This window comes from Bos javanicus, chromosome 21, assembly GCF_032452875.1.
Source record: "Bos javanicus breed banteng chromosome 21, ARS-OSU_banteng_1.0, whole genome shotgun sequence".
In the NCBI taxonomy this organism is placed as follows: Eukaryota; Metazoa; Chordata; class Mammalia; order Artiodactyla; family Bovidae; genus Bos; species Bos javanicus.
The window spans coordinates 34,691,220-34,705,217 of record NC_083888.1 but is presented as its reverse complement, the minus strand read 5'-3'; the positions used below and the strand labels follow the sequence as shown (position 1 = coordinate 34,705,217).

The 13,998-nt window shown below is 40.7% G+C and overlaps 1 protein-coding gene across 6 annotated transcripts in view; it reads left to right on the top strand.

The window, feature by feature from the left end:
- STXBP6 (syntaxin binding protein 6) overlaps window positions 1–13,998 on the top strand; it is a 279,081-nt gene that overhangs the window by 29,749 nt on the left and 235,334 nt on the right. For 3 of the 6 annotated variants that reach the window (XM_061394896.1, XM_061394897.1, XM_061394895.1), the window contains one exon: window positions 8,895–8,997. The exons of the other annotated variants lie outside the window; for them this stretch is intronic. The gene's annotated coding sequence lies outside the window, so the exon portion shown is untranslated. The remainder of the gene's footprint in view (window positions 1–8,894; window positions 8,998–13,998) is intronic. 6 annotated transcript variants of the gene reach the window in all.

Below are 13,998 nucleotides of genomic sequence, written 5' to 3'. Positions count from 1 at the left end.
TATCAAGTAAGAACTTATCTCCTACATGAATTGAACCTCAGGATTTTCATGTCATGGTAATTCTGTCTACTGAGGCCAAACCATAAACAGAGACTTTAGAATCACAGGGTTTTACAGCTGGCAGGAAATAGTTTTCAGCCTCCATAATATTATATAGAAGGAAACAGGCCTAGAAAAGGTTGGTGACTGTCCCTGGGACCATACCGTTTATATTGGCTTAGTGGGACGAGGATGAAGCTCTCTGGACACTAAAACTAGGATTTTCCTACCAGACCAAGGTATGTGACTCTGAAAAATCACTCTTGAGGGAAGAAAGTAGAAAAACAGGAAGAAGGGATAGTGTCTGCAGGGCGCCCTAACCTTGGGTGACGATGTCAGAGGAGCATAAATTTAGCAGTTTGACCCCTCATATTTCACCACATTGCTCCTGTTGGATGGTCAGCCACTGTGTTTGCTCCTTTAAATTAAATTCTGGGTCAGTACTTGGAAAACCAATAGGGAGTGGGAATCTAGGGATAATGAGAGCTTCTCCGGTGGCTCAGATGAATCTGCCTGGAATGTGGAGACACAGATTCAATCCCTGGGTTGGGAAGATCCCCTGAAGAAGGAAATGGCAACCTACTCCAGTATTCTTGCATGGAGAATCCTATGGACAGTGGAGCCTGGCGAGCAACAGTCCATGGGGTCGCTCAGAGTCAGACACGAGTGAGCCGTTCACACTTCCACTTCCCATAATATTAAAGGTCACAACTTGACAATGAATTTGAAAAAGAGAGAACCCCCTGGGTTCAGAGAGGCCTCTAGGTCCTGTGGGAACTCAGGTTCTAGGTCATCACTGCCGGGGCCTGGGATTGGGCACTCAGCATTTGTTGTGTGAAGCAAGTGAGGAGCCGCTGGCAGGGGCAGCGATCTGCGATGTATGGAGAACTTCTGGGAGTCCTGCCTTTGTACACTGCAGGAAGGATGTGAGAATAAAACAGTAATATATATATTAAAAAAAAAAAAAGCAGCACAGTGATGACAAAGCAGAAAGGAATCCATCCAAAGATCAGGGGAAGAATGTGTTTTCTGAAACTATTGACGTGGGGGCAGAGCATCATGGGGATGTATGTTGTCCAGAAATCCCTTGTTTCTTTACTCGGGGAGAAGACCTGCTAGTGACACACACTAAGAGTGAAAGTTCAGGGTCGGATATCTGAGCCGACAGAACAAGCCCTGAGTTTGAGCTGGTGGATGGCAAGCTGAGGTTCAGACCCACACAGTTTGGGTTCACGGTCGGAAATCTCAATTGCCATGCTGTCTGTCTGCTCCTGCTCAGCTGTCTGCTGTGATCCAAGCCCTGGGAGAAGCAACTAGGTCCAGTTTAAGTCCTCCTGCTCCCTGTTGCCCTGCTGGGGATTCCTTAGAGCCTAGTAAGTCATGAGTTGCATGATGGCCTAGGGCCACCCATAATTTTTAGGTCCCCGTGGAATCTTGATCTTTTAATGCACTTGCATCCTTTTCTTGTACCATCAACCTGTTATCTTGGTGACTGAGTACCAACTGGTTTTCTCTGCCCTTTGGAGATGTTTAGTTAAACTTGGCTCAACCCAGAGCCTCTTGTGATTGCACCCCTCCCTGTGTCTTCTTGCTCATACCTTTCTCTACCACTGAGCACCTGTGTCTTGATGTTCTCTGTCACTCACACTCACATGTGTTCTGAGTACAATACTTCCTCCCATCCCAGTTTCCCCCGGAAACCGCATCCTATCACATAGGCTTTTGTGAAGACTCAAAAGGTTACAGTTTGATGTCTGTGATCTTTCCCAGCTTTACTGATTCTACCCCTCCTTTGTAATCTTTCTCTCTTGAATATCAAAGTTCTGCCCACATGGGGCAATGATGGGACAAAGAAGAGGCCTAACTTTTATACCTAAACAATGAGCACAAATATGTATTCCCTATTTTCTGAGAATTCTAGTGAATAAAAGATTTGTTTAATTACATGCACTTCAGCATGGGTGCAAATATATACAATCAGAGATATCTAGGCCATTGACTGTGCTTTGTGACTCCATGGACTATATATAGCCTGCCAGACTCCTCTGTCCATGGAATTCTTCAGGCAACAATACGATGGGAGTGGATAGCCATTCCCTTCTCCAGGGGATCTTCCCAAGCCAGGGATCGAACCTGGGTCTCTCGCATTGCAGGCAGATTCTTTACCATCTGAACCACCAGGAAATTCCAGTTACTGGACTATTTCCTATTATATGCTAATCATCCTTTTATTGCTTACTCAGCACTATACACTGTACATCCAGGCAGCACTTACCTCAGATTTCTTTATCTCCTTTATCTACCAATTTCTCTTCAATGTAAGACTTACTAACTTTGCTTTTAGCTCCCATTCCAGTTCCCATGTTTTTAGAGACTAAAGCATGTGTGAATCTCATTCCGTCTACCCTTTCCCACTCTTGTAGCCTGGAATATAATGATCTTGGAGCTTTTTTTTTTCCTTTTCCTTTTTTCATGTCCTATTTCACAATCCAGGAGTCTCCCTTTTAGTACAGCACACTAGAATTTTCTTTTGAATAAATGCTGTGTATAGTGAAAGTCACGCAGTCGTGTCTGACTCTTTGAGACCCAATGGACTATACAGTCCATGGAGTTATCCAGGCCAGAATACTGGAGTGGTTAGGCGTTCCCTTTTCCAGGGATCGAACCCAAGGATTGAACCCAGGTCTCTCGCATTGCAGGTGGATTCTGTGTGAGCTGAGCCACGAGGGAAGCCCAGTGCTGTGTATGACATGTGAATATTGTTAAGATTCGTGTTCCTTTCTCTAGAATCATGTAAATTTCCCCCCATCATTCTTATTGTCATGGATTGCCTGAGTGACTTCTTTTCTCAGAAAAGCCATGAGAAAATGAGTAGAATTGGAAACTAGATCCCCAAATCAGAGAAATTTGTGGGGATTAGGGAGTTACTCTCTTTAATTCTAGGTATTGCCGAGTTTCAGGGAGTTAGGAATCTCCTACCACTCATGACTGGGACAAAGTAAAGAGAAATCTAATTCCATCCTTATTTTTGCTTTTTTGTTTTCTTTCCTAGAGAAAATGTTAATTTCTGCTCTGGGGAAAATAGAAGAGTCCAGGTTTAAAATAGATTGCAGTATTCACTGATGAGGCTAAAGAATTGGAATTTTGTAAAATTATTGTTTCTTGGATGAAAAAGGGGATAAGAGGGGATGAGAGAATTATAAAAAAGGTGTATTAGGTCATAACAGCAATAGCAGGTGGCATTTATAGAGCATGTATATGTTAGGCACTGTCCTAAGTATTTTTCCATTTCTCATCTCAGGACATCTCAGTACAGCTCTGTGACATCCCCACTGTTTATTTTATACAAGAGGAACCCATGCTGCACAGAGAGGTTAAACAGCTTACTCAAAGTCACCCAGCTGATACATGACAGATTGATGATTTTCACCTTGGCAATCTAGTCCAAGGCTCACGCTCTTAATTTCAAGGTTACAGAGCTATATGTTGAGTCATTTTAACTTTTTCCCTCGCTTTGAGTACAGCCTCCCACAGTATATATAAAGCACAAGAGAAGTGGCAGTTTCAGCCTTTTTTTGTTGTTGTTTGTTTATTTAATAGCAGGGTTAAAAAAAAAAGGCAGTGTGCATTCTAAATCAAGTTTAATTAGACCCGTATGGAAAACATAACAATTATCTATGCCAATTTTCCACCGTTTTTCATGTTCAATTATTAATAGATAAGGGTGCACATATTCTTTCATTTATTTTCAAAATGAAATGATTGAAGCAGGCCTAGGATTCAAAGGTCTTGCCTACTTTTTAAAGAATCGTTATCTGAAAGGCACATTTGGTCTAGAAAAGAAAAAAAATCTGTTTTTGTTTGTGAGACACAGCTTCCCTTAGAGAATATGGTGTTACCAGGTGTGGAATCTTGGCATGACACTGCCTCTTCCTTTCGCCTCTTTGAACTGATGGAAAAGAGTGGGGTGGGTGGGGCAGGGGAGGGTGGTGGTGGGATATACGGATACACAGATAATTACAGGTGTATATCTCCAGATTAGTCCAGCATTTGGACAGAAGGCCTTTCATTAGGTCCCAGACAGCCCTGTTTGCCCCCAGCTTCCTGTGCTGAAACTGAGGTTTTAGAAGAATCTCAAGAAATTTTCTTGGGATAGGTTGTCCAGGTGTGATTTTTTTTAAAAAATAGCATCTCTCCTTTATTTTATAGAGGAAAAGATAATGAAGGGTATCTCCCCTTTCCCAAATATAAAAAAGGGCATTTTTCTGTTGTTTCATTCTGCTGCTGCTAAGTTGCTTCAGTCGTGTCCAACTCTATGCAACCCCATAGACGGTAGCCCACCAGGCTCCGCCATCCCTGGGATTCTCCAGGGATGGACTGGAGTGGGTTGGATATTGGAGTGGGATGGGTATTGGAGTGGGTTGCCATTTCCTTCTCCAATGCATGAAAGTGAAAAGTGAAAGTGAAGTCGCTCAGTCGTGTTCGACTCCTAGCGACCCCATGGACTGCAGCCCACCAGACTCCTCCGTCCATGGGATTTTCCAGGCAAGAGTACTGGAGTGGGTAATTTAGCTTAAAAAAAAAAAATCCCTCAATGATAGTTTAAAATATTTTCTTCATTATTATAACATTTTTCCTTTATCTGAGCTGTGGATAGGATCACAGGAATATGACAAAATATTCTTACTATTGAAAAACAGCTATCTATAGAGTTTTTCTATTATAGATGATTGAAAAACAGTTTATTAGGTTTCCTCCCACATTCAAACTAATATAATAATTGCAGAAAATTTGGAAAATTCAGAGAAATGGAAGCAAGGAAAAGCATACTCCCTATACCCAGGAGAAGGAAAAAAACTTACCGTTTTCATGTGTATTCTTTACCTTTTTCTGTGTTGTTATTGTTTGTTTCTCGGTTAGGATCACACTGTAAATTAGGATCAGACTGTAAATGCAGTGTTGTTTCCTGCTCTGTTGAAAAGATGCCTCAGATTCAGAGACAGCAGGCTCAGAGCTTCTTTGCTGAACCTGCCCTGTCACAGGTCAGCTGGCGACTGGGGTAGAGGGGTGCCCCCAACACATGCTGCAGGCTCCAGGCTGCTGAGTGCTGGGTGGCAGAGAAGTCCTGCCTTCCCAGCTCACAGACTTGATGGAGAAAACAAGCAGCATTTTCAAGACTGCTTCTAGCTTTTGGTGTGGAAAGTTTCAAAGATATACAGAAATAGCACATTACAATGGACCCTATGTGCCTTTCTCCCAGCTTCAACAATGGTCAGTTTATAGCCATCTCGCTTCATTTAGATCTCAACCTCTTCTCCCTCACTCTGGACTATTTAGAAGCAAATCCCTAACATCCTATTATTTTACTAGTAAGTATTTCTACATACATGTCTGAAAGATTCTTTTTTTCTTTTAATACTGTCATATTATTATCATACTTTAAGAACTTCTATAATATAATCAAATATGGACTATCCAGTCAGTGCTCAGATTTATCTATTTTCTTCATTATTTTTCTTTTCAGTTTTTTTTGTATCAGATCCAGATAAAGTCCATACATTGCAATTGATTGACATGCTGCTTCAGTCCCTTTAGTCTGTAGGTTCACCCTTCACTATTTTTTTAAAACATTCCTGCAATTTATTTTTTGCCAAACCAGAACATTTATTCCGGTTCATAGGCTGGCTTTTTGCCAGTAACACCCCATGGAGTTAAATGTTTCTGTATTTGACATATTCTTATAGCTACTGTATTCTTGGGAATTGATAGTCATATGTAGAGTCTAGCTCAAATTCTGTTTCCATTGTTTTTGGTCAAGAATACTGTGGGTGTGTTGTGTACTCTGTTCAGGAGGCATTTAACACAAGTTCCCTGTGTGGGTGGGTGTGTGAGTGAGAAAGAGATGTGAACAGTTAATGGGGATCCTTACTGCTTAATCAATTCATTTAGTTCAGTTCAGTTCAGTCGCTCAGTTGTGTCCGACTCTTTTCAAAATCTTCATTTCCATCATTTCTTCATTTATTAGCTGGCCTGCTCTGATAAAGAGAAACCTCTGCTTATCAGCTACTTGGTTCTCCTCGGGTACAATTTATATGGGAAAGGCAGGAAATAATGCCCAATTCTTTTCCCTTTATTTACCAGTTTTTAATTAGTTCACTCTTGAACATCTTGGGAGTTAGGGGTGCTGACCCTTCATGTAGCTGAAAATTTACATATAGCTTATAGTCCAGCTCTTCCCATCAGTGGGTTCAACTAACAGCAGCTTGTGTAGCACTGTAGTATATACTACTGAAAGAAATCCACATATACGTGAACCTGCACAGTTCAAACCTGTGTTGTTCAAGGGTCAACTGTTCTTGGCTCCATTAGCCAACTAATTAGTAATGTTCATAAAAGGTAACCATTGAGAGAAGCTAAGAGAAACAGATATGTAATTCATGAAGAATTCATGAATTCAAAATACTGGTGTTTTAACCTATTGCATTTATTCCTGACACTAAAACTGTCCCATCTTTGGCTAGTAGGAGTCCCTTTGTGCTGGCTCCTGGATCTTTTTGATATGATTCTAGTGGTCTCTGACAGCTTCCCTGATTTCAGTATGTTAAGATATTCAAGGCCAGTAGTTCTCAAAGTGTAATCTGGGAATGCCTGAGGGCTCCTAAGACCCTCTGAAGGGATCTGTGAAGTCAAAACAGTTTTCATTACAGTACTAAGACATTCTTTACCTCTTTTACTTTTATTTTCTTATGTATTTATTGGAGTTTTCTAGAGGCTACCTTTTGGCTCCCGGAATAGGTGTGTATGTCCTTATATTCCCTGAAATTTTCTAAGGTAAAGTCTTTAGAATCTTCAATAATCTCTAAGAATATAAAGGGGTCCTAAAACCAAATAACTTGACCATTGTTGCTCTAGGCTCATTTTTCTTGCCACATATATGGAATCACTGGTGTCTTTGTAAATCAGCTCCCTATTTTAGTCAACTTTTGAAACTTTGTTGTATTATGTGTGAGTGAATGCTCCAAATCTCAAAGCTAATAAATAGCAAAACCAGAATTTGAACCTAGATGTTTATGTAGTAGTCCCCCCCCCCCATAAAACAGTCACCGATGTCCAAAATTTATGATTAATTGAAGCTTAGAAGCTATAAACACTGCCTGAAATGCCAGACAGGTACATTTTAGGGTCTATGGGGTCACATAGAGTCGGACACAACTGAAGCGACTTAGCAGCAGCAGCAGCAGCAAACAAAATTAGCAGTTTTCTTTCTCTAGTGGAATGGCTCTCAAAAAGGGAAAAATGGATGTAGACGCAGGGTGAGTGGTTGCCGTAGCCCCATGATATAATAACAAACTATGCCCAGAATCCACTATTTTTTCTGGTCACAGTAGGGAAATTCAAAACACAGTAGTAACTCATTAACATGTTAACTTTGAAAGATTTCAGTTATCTGGAGAAAAGCTTGCTTGGCCTGTGGAATTCAATAATGGCTTAAATGTGCCCCACTAATTTCTGAACCCAGAGTCAGATTGATTGCTTGACCATGCAGTTTAGAAATAACTTTCTTTCATCTTGTAGTTAGTTGAATCAAATCCTACAAGAAAGCACCCTGCAGTTGTCAAAGCTGAATAATGTTGCCTGCAGCCTGGGACTACAGTTTTTCCATTAGTTTGGTATTAGCAGATGCAAACTATTGCACGGAGAATGGATAAACAGCAAAGTCCTACTGTATATTACAGGGGACTATATTTAATATCCTGCATAAGCCATAATGGAAAAGAATATGAAAAAGAATATATATTTGTTTAACTGAATCACTTTGCTGTACAGCAGAAATGAACACAACGTTGTAAGACAATTATACGTCAATAAAATTAAAAATAATTTTCCATCACTGAATAGTATATGAATCTCTGAGAGATGGCTAGTTAAAACCGCTGGATTTTGCAGTTCTGGGTCCTCAGGAAAATCTTTATTTTGTCTCACTCTGTTGAGCTGAACTCAGTGGCTTGTGCTTTGTTCACCATTCTCAGTCACTGCGGCTTGTCTTGGATAATGAATAACACTGACTTATTTCCCAGGCATGAAGGAGAGTTTCCATCATAAGAAAAGGAAGTAAGCCTTCAAAAGGGCTTTCTGAGGTGAGCATGTGTACAGGAGAGGAGAAGCCTTATGTAACATGCTTGAGTGTTTGCCAAAAGTAACAAAGCACCTGAAAGCCTCGGGTGTCATCATGGAGGAAGCTTGGTTCAAGGCTCACATCACCAGTCAGGTGCTTCATCATCACTCTGGGGTTCGGGTGAAGAGTGGGGCCAGGAATTCACCCACAGTTTCAGGGCCCTGAGTGAAATACAGGTTTCTTTGCTGGGAAGTAGATTTTGAGTTCTAAGTAAGTTTTTGTCTTTATGGGAAAACTCATTTTCCATGGAGCCTTGTTTGTGTTTTTTCTCAACATTCAATCTGTCACAGCGAAGTGATTTAAATATCTGCTCTTGGTGACCTGTTGTGTTTCGATTCATGGATTTGCAAAGTCAGGTGGTCTAGCTGAGTCATCTCATTGACATTGCTGAAGATAGTTTTAGAATAGGGGCAAGTCAGGAGTATGAAGTGGAAAGGTAGGTTTCACAGGGTCATGGCAGAATTTTATTTTCTTTCGTATTTGTCCTTTTGAATAAATTGAAAAAAAAATGTTTTTTAATTTATGTGCAATTCACTGAACAGACCCATCTCCATATGGAGAGCATGTGGTATATGACGAAGCAAGCTTTGAACTTACTGCTAGGGAATGTTAGGAATTTTGGGTTCTGGTGTCACTGAGGAAAATGGCCCCGCCTTACGACACTTTGTTTCCTGTTTAGAAAATTCTGTTCCTTCATAAGGACCTTGAAGGACTAGAGGAAAGGTGCTGTATGTGCGGAGTTTTCCATAAAGTGCGGTCCTAACGAAAAGGCTGAGTTAAAGGTAGGTGAATGCTCTATAAAAACATGATTTGTGTACATATGAGATATTTATTAGTTTATGCCATACGTATTTATTTACTTACGTGTGAAGTAGCCTCAAGCAATTTGAAGTCAGATTTAAAATTCAGGTTCCGTTTACTTACTGTCCTTTTTTCTCTTAAGAACAAAGAATAGAAAGGCCTAGAAAGTGGAAATTGAAATTGATTTTAATTGCCTGAACAAGTTTACTGGAGAATCATTTTATTGAAGTGAAAATGAAGGCCAGATTGTTTTTGTTTTTTTATCTGTGTCTAATTCCAGGCCATTTTGAAGTTGTCCATAAATCTCTTTTTAGGTCTAAGGGAGAATATCCATCAAAGTGAGCCAAATGTAACAACTCTTTGTGACGACTGCCTTGGCTAAAAGTCTCTATGGTGAGAATTCAGAATTTCAGGAGTGCATTTGGAGCTGGGATGGATTATACCAATGAGTCCTACAAGGACACAGAGACTATTTTAGACTCTCTCAGTGTGCTTTTGAAACTCTGAAGACCTATTCCCTGCTCCCCCAAAGCTCAGTGAGCCACTGTTGGGAGCATTTGGGTTTTGTACCCTTCAGGTGTTTTTGAGTTAAAACACAGCTAAAGTTAGACTACTGTGGAAGGTGGGGATGGCCTATTAGAACAGCATTTGTCTCTGGAGAGTGCCACTCTTTCAGAAAAGATAAATAATGGCCTCAAGTGATTTGTAACTCATACAGTGGCAGTCACAGTTGCTTAAATTTAATGCTTTTTATGTACAAATGTGTAGTATTTTGATTTGGTTCTAGAAGCAAGTTTTTTGTGTGTGTGATATAGTTTTGCATGAAAAGGCTGCATGCCGGTGCTTTATAGAAACCAATGGGACTGGGAAAGCTGCTCTGTGTAGTTGAGGATCAATGTGAAGTTGGAGTGAGTTCTCAAACAGTATGTGGCACTGTGGCTATGCCACCTTCCTTAGTGAGTGGGATTGGGCTTGTTGGCTTTCTGTTTCACTGAAGAAAGAGAAGCTTTTCTATGCATTTGATTATGCTCTGTGATATGTAGAACATGACATTTGGGGGCTTAGGTTTGGGGGGAAAATGTAGTTTAATCATTTATTGCATAGTTTGGTATAATTTGTGCAGCTTTTCTCTCTTTTGCCTTGAGAATAAAGTAGGAAAATGGAAAAGCAAAAAACTCAGGTGATCTGCAAATGAAATTAAGAGGAAAAACGTCTCTAGGAAATAAGATAGGAAGACAATGTTTAAGTTTTACAACATCAAATGTTAAAAACCAGTGATCAAGAATCCTCTGCTTACCAAACTATCATAAAATTTCACTTAAATTTTTTTTAATTGATGTGTAGCTGATTTACAATGTCATGTTCATTTCTTGTGTACAGCAAAGTGATTCTGTTAAATATATATTCTTTTTCATATTCTTTTCCATTATGGTTTATCACACTGTTGAATATAGTTCCCTTTGCTATTAGTAGGACCTTGTTGTTTATTTGATATAGAATACTTTGTATCTGCTAATCTCAAACTCCTAATTTAGAGATTTCAATTTTTCATTGCTACCTTTCTTAACTCGATGTCTTGTAAAGTTTTATAGTCATTTGAAGTTGTTCTGAAATCAAAACAAAACAAATTTGCTGGAAACGATCTTAGCTGTCACCCAGTCTGTCCTTTGTATTTTGCTGGTGAGTCTATCCAGTAACTCACAGTGAAGGCATATCTGACTTTCAGTATTCCCCACGCCTAGTGTTTAACACATAATATATACTGGCTGGCTGGTGGGCTGACTATAGAGTAGTACTTATTAAACAAAAACAAAAAATACTTGACACAAACCTTTTTACCAGAGTGTATTTGAATAGAGTCTTTGTGGAAATTTTGAAAAGTATGGTTGAGGGTATAAGAACAACTCTTCTTTTGGAGATTTGGAAACTTTGCCATTCTTTCATGAATTGTTAGATCCTAGTATCTTTAGAATGTGAATTCTAAAAACTTAGGTGTAAATTGTACAAAAGTGTTTTAGTGTGTAAAATATTGTTACACATTCTCTTCAAGCTGATAATTTCTCTTACTGTTACTTTTTGAGTATTAATTACTCTTTGAGAGTCCACGGAATGAATGAATGAACAAGGCTTATCACTGTCAATAGAGATTATTTTCCCCATGCCAAAAATGAAATAAAATGCAGATTTTTAAAGTTCCACCAAGAAATAGTTTGGCAAATGAGTAATAACATTCAATGATTTTTTTTTTTTAAACAACCTGAATAAATTTATCTTATCAGGTCATGGCCATGTTTGGAAAGCTGAGAATTTGAACTTGAACTGTGTTTTTTTTTACTTTTTCTTTAAATGAACTATGGCTACTTCCATGGGTAGAAGTGGGTCCAGGATTTGATCATCTTGCTCACATGAGACTCAGGAAATTTTGTTTCTGAAGCTATTGGAAGGAATTTCCCATCCTCCTGCCTGGTTTCATACCTCAGGTACTGGTGTTGGCCGCATGGGCAGGTCTCTGGAAGGGAGAGGGAGTGAGGCGCATGTGGTCCTTGTTTGGTGAAAGGCTGCCTAAACCTCCACTCCGGAGATTCTGTCCATTTTCAGCTCATGTGGGGACTTTCAGATGTCATGGTAATAGCTTGGGTTTCTAGAAGCCCTGCTTTATGACCTAACAAATGGGTTGTCTTGTGAGATCTTTTTCTGAGAGGTTCTGACTAGGTCAAAAGAATCCAGCTATGCTGCAGCAATCATGTCTTTGGTGATTAAAACCCTCAGATTTTGGAGGAAAGAATCCAAATATCTTCTTTATTTCATCCACTCCTGCCACAAAAGTTTATGCAGTACTTCTAGTATTCTAGGCACTGTTTTGGGTGCTGGACACCATGGACATAATTCCCTGTCCTTACAGAGCTTCTTATGGGGAGAAAGGCACAGAAGTAAGTTAAATATGTTGATGATATGAGCCCTGGAGAAAATTAAAGTAGGAATGGAGGTAGGAATAGAGCTGAGGGACACATATAGTATCTTGCATTACTTCTGGTGACTGATTAGCCCCACAGGCATGAAACAGACCAGTCCTCTATGTGTTGTGACTGACTGAGCTGTCGTGTTACCACCAGCATTGCCACTGTCACAGTCGGAAGGCATTTATTTCACACCTGTTAGCAAGATTGTGTACAGAATGAGTCATACAGATGAGTCCTCAAGACTGGCAGCCCTCATGTGGACACATGGAGAGGACTTAGGGACGACAAGTTTTAAAAATGATGGTATTCTTTCAGCAAGTGTTTACTGAATGATAGCATCTAGACAAGGCATTGTGGAGAATAACACGATAAATCACATGTACACCTTGCTAGCAGAGTGTAGAGTCTAGTATATTTGTATATAGTAGATCATTTGCATATCAGTGATTTCACGTTGGAGAGAGACTAGGAAAGCCCTGACATATGCTGGTTTCTCCTTTTGCTGAGGCATGGTTTTAAGTTAGCTGCTTTTAGAGGGGGTGTGGGATAACTAACCTCGGAGTAGTGGGTTAGCAGTTGCCTGGTGTCTAAATTCCAGGGCAACGTGATTTCTATCTCTTGTTGAATGTGTAAAATGCCTTTGAAGTGAAATACGCTTTCTTTGTGAAAGATCGCTCTGAGAAAAAGGTCAGCTTCTAGTCCTGGCGATGAAAGGTGCTGATTCTAAGGCGTGACAGTTCTTAGCCAGAAAACGGAATCATTGAGGGTCTCAAGGAAATACTTAGCATTTTGCTCCTTTTGGGGGGAATCATATACTGTACTAGTATTCTGCCAGCTCAGAGATGAGCCCCTCATGAGGATATTATTTGGATGGATCTTGAGAAGGTCCCTGAAGGAAGTGTGGGCATGGGAGGATTTATCTCCCTTGTCTGAGGGTGACTCTTGGAGGAAGCTAAGCAAAGCTTCTTTATGTGCTGCATCTCTTGGATCCTAATATCAAGTTATTCCCATTCCTTCTAAGGGTCACCCATCTTTGTATGAGGCTCCCTGCCATTTATTATACAGATGGAATCAAAAGTTTACTGCATAGAGTTTCATATATAGACACGTGTGCAGTCCTGCATCCATACATATCCACAGAGGGCAGGGAAAACTTGGAAGAGAGGGCACAGTCATAAAATAGAAGGGCAGAGGCTGTTGGCTACTCACCAAAATCTACATTTCCCTCTTCTTTTTTTAAAAAATGTATTTCTGACTGTGCTGAGTCTTCACTGCTGCGCACAGGCTTTCTCTAGTTGTGGCAAGCGGGGACTGTTCTCTGGTTGTGGTGTGCAGGCTTCTCCTCGTGGCGGCTTCTGTTGTTGCAAAGCACAGGCTCTAGGTGTGCAAGCTTTAGTAGTTGTGGCCCTTCAGATCAGTCGCTCAGTTGTGTCCGACTCTTTGCGACCCCATGAATCGCAGCACGCCAGGCCTCCCTGTCCATCACCAACTCCTGGAGTTCACTCAGACTCACGTCCATCGAGTCAGTGATGCCATCCAGCCATCTCATCCTCTGTCGTCCCCTTCTCCTCCTGCCCCCAATCCCTCCCAGCCTCAGAGTCTTTTCCAATGAGTCAACTCTTCGCATGAGGTGGCCAAAGTACTGGAGTTTCAGCTTTAGCATCATTCCTTCCAAAGAAATCCCAGGGCTGATCTCCTTCAGAATGGACTGGTTGGGCTCAGTAGTTATGGCACATGGGCTCTGTTGCCCGATGGCATGTGGGATCTTCCCCAACCAGGGATCAAATCTGTGTCCCCTGCTTTGGCAGGTGGATTCTTAACCACTGGACTGCCAGGGAAGCCCCACATTTCCCTTTTCCAAGCCTGCAGCAAGAATGCAGTTTCCAAGCTCCTTTGCATTTAAGCACAGCATGTAACTGAGTTCTAGTCAATAGAATGATCCTGATAAAGATGGCAGAGCCTGGGAAGTTGAGTCCCTATTTCAGTGTGAGGAAAAGGAAGACTTCATTCATCCCCTTCCCC